The following is a 3,509-nucleotide window of genomic DNA, read 5'->3' on the forward strand; positions in this document are numbered from 1 at the left end:
AATCTCACAAAACAAACTGAGGGGTGCTGGGGGGAGGGGTTTTGGGAGAAGGGGGTGGGATTATGGACATTGGGGTGGGTATGTGCTTTGGTGAGTGCTGTGAAGTGTGTAAACCTGGTGATTCACAGACCTGTACCCCTGGGGACTAAAAATATATGTTTATAAAAAATAAAAAATTTAAAAAATAGATTGCTTAATATTTTCCTTAAAATATTGTTGAAAAATATAACATTTTAGATAATTAAGAAAAAAACAATCTTACAGGTTTTATGACCTATATATCATCCCCCTCCTTTTTTAATGGACGTAGAATTGAAATAACATGGTTTCAGGTCTATGATGGAAGAATTCAACATGTATATGTATGGCAAAAATGATCACAAAATGTCCAAGTTAACATCCATCATCATAACAGTTACAGTTTTTTTTTTCTTGTGATAAGGACTTTCAAGAGCCACTCTCCTACTTTCAAGTATGAAATAGAGTATTATTAACTACAGTTACTATGCTGCATATTACATTTCCTTGACTTAGTCATTTTATGACTATAAGCTTATAACTTTTGACCCCCTTCACCCATTTTGCCTCTCCACCATCAGGCAGCCATCAATCTATTCTATCCATGAGCTCAGTTTTTGTTGGGTTATTTACATTCCATACATAATTGTGATGCTATGGTATTTATCTTTGTGTTGCTTGTAGAATAATGCTCTCAAGGTCTATCCGTGCATCCATGTTTTTGCACATCTCAAGGTTTCATTCTTTATAATGGCTGAATAATAATCAAATGGATATATGTACATATACACACATATTTATTTTATTCATCAATCAATGGGTATTTAGGTTGTTTCTGTGTCTTTTCGTTTCCAATGAAATGTGTGTTTCATAAGGCTCTTCCCTATATTAAATTGTAAATATCTTTCTAGATTGAAATATATTCTTCAGTGTTTTTAATAGGATTATTTAGTAGTGCTTATTATGCATTGAACACTGTGTTGTGTGGCTTGTATTGACGTAAAAATCGAGTTTTAGTATTAGTGTTTCATAGATGGGACTATTAAAGGTGAGAAGTTAAGGAAAATATATATCCCTTAGACCTGCTATGTGGTATGGCTGGAAATCAGACATAAGTCTGTGGAACTCTCAGCCACAGTTTTATACTCCCTCTTTATTAATACTCCACTGGGAGTATATATTATAATCTAACAAATGCAGTAAAATTGGGCAATTCAGTTGTTTAAAATTGTCCGTATTATAAATATGAGTGTGTTAAACTTTTGTGATCTCAGCTCATGCATAAGCTAAGATAAATCTGGGATTCATAGAAAATGCATACTTTGATGCCTTGATAAATACTACCAATTGTATTCTGAGCACTTTCTACCAGTTTTTATAACCTCTTCCTCCATATTATGCACAGAATTAGATATGTTTGATAGACGAAAACAGACCTCTCATTATATCTGCATGTTCTTGATAAGTAATTAGGGTGAGCATACTTTTGATATTACCATTAATACTTAAAAATCTCTCTTCATTTTATTTTCTACTGAGTTATTTTTTTAACTTTATTAGTATGAGGTCTTTGTATTAATAAGATTGTTGTGCTTTTCCTTCATGTATATATATTTATATAGCTTTTTTAATATTTTGTATGTGAGACTTCTGTTATTTTTTGATGTGCACAAGTTTTATGTAGTTAAATTCATTCATCACTTTGTTTTATGGAATTTCCTTTTGTTGTCATTATCATGAAATAGTTCCCTATTGTTAAGATTTTTTAAAAAATTTCTCATTCACAGTTTACTTTAATATTTTCATGGATTTATTATTTACCTTAAAACCTTTAATTAATATGTACTTTATCCCCACAATTGGTTTATGTTGGGCTTTTTTCCCCTAATTGGATAATAATTGTTAAATAATTACTATGTTCCCCACTGATAGGAGATGCCATATTTATCATGTACTAACTCTATTTTGTTATCCTGAATATATGTATCTTGTTATTCAATAGTGAATCCTTTTACTTCAGTTTTTACTCATTTAACAAACATGGTAAACTAATCTCTGTATCTCAGGCATTGTAGTTGTAATGGTGAATTTGAAAGAAAAGGAAGCATGTGACTAAAAGAGAGCATATATAGTATGTCAGACAAATTAGTTCAGAACAGTAATTATTATTTTTTAATGATTGTATTTATTTATTTGAGAGAGAGTGAGTGAGACAGAGAATATGAATAATTGCCTTTGGTAAGTGCTTTATCCTGAAATTTTTAGGAAACCATTGAGGTTTTTTTCCCCAAAGGATTTATATAATACCATTTTAGAAAGGTTAATTTGGGAAAGGGGGGCAGGGGTCTCACCACATGGCTTATCATGGGCTCATTGGCATTTTCTGTTTCTGTGCTCTCCCCGTCTTATGTCTGGAGCTCTGGCATGGAATCCCCAATCTAGGAGTTAAAGATCTAATGTTGTGTAGCCAGATTTTCTTACTTCTTGCTCTTCCTACTTTAATTATTTCTGTGACTACCTCATGGCTCAATTCATTTAAATTGTCCCAAGTGTATCTGAAAGAAGAGAAGAATGAGAAATGACAAAATCTTGTCAGAAAAAATAAATAAAGAGGCACAGGATGAAAAAGCCAGCAGATACATAGAGAATGTTCTAAAACATCACCAGGAAATGAAATTGAGAAAACTTAGAGTGTGTGTTTCAGGTTACAGGTAAAACCTGGAAGTTAAGTGGTGTCCATAAACTTAAGGCTGATGAAGATTTGGTGCTTGAAAATAAAAGCCAGACATATTTTAAAATATCAAACAGAGAAGCAGCAAAGAAAAGGAACTTGCCTCAGCCTTTAACCAAAATTTCACTGTCTGCTGAGAAACCCACTCAGGAGATTTTTTTTTTTTTTGTATATGTACAAGTTAATTTATTACCACATTGTTTATAATTGTAAAAAAAAATAGAAACAACCTAAATTCCTCTACATAGTATAGTGGTTGAATATGCTATTCTTGATTCACCTGAAGAGCCTCCTGAAACAGCTGAATGAATAGTACTGTTTCTCTCCAATGTCTAAGGGGGAGTGTCCTGAAAAGAATATTTTTTTAAGTCTTGAAGATCATAGCTCTTATTTGACTGGGTGATGAAAATCAGGTACTGCACATCCCTATACAGCTTTTCTTCTTCCTTTCCCAGAAGGCCCCTGGAAGTGGTTGGAGGCTGGTCACTGAAGAACATAAGAATAACTGTGGATACTCTACTCAATGTAAAGAAAAAGAGCAGAGCAACTAATTAAGAAAGGAGAACTACCTGTTCTCCATAAAATCAGTTATGCCATGACCTTACAGGACAGTAAATGATTCACTTTAAAATTATGTCATACCTTGGTGAGCTCAAGGCAGTAAACCTTATAATGTTGAGATCCTTAGGAACATATGGATATAAATGGTTAGAAAAGAATTGCTCTCTGCATACAATAATTTGTGGAATGTGCCATTTTA

The 3,509-nt window shown here is 32.7% G+C and overlaps 1 pseudogene; it reads left to right on the forward strand.

Moving 5' to 3' along the window:
* The first annotated feature begins 2,372 nt into the window (after positions 1 to 2,372).
* Positions 2,373 to 3,304, forward strand: LOC132007593 (UBX domain-containing protein 8-like; annotated as a pseudogene).
* Positions 3,305 to 3,509: the final 205 nt, after the last annotated feature.

This window comes from Mustela nigripes, chromosome X (genome assembly GCF_022355385.1).
Source record: "Mustela nigripes isolate SB6536 chromosome X, MUSNIG.SB6536, whole genome shotgun sequence".
NCBI lineage: Eukaryota > Metazoa > Chordata > Mammalia > Carnivora > Mustelidae > Mustela > Mustela nigripes.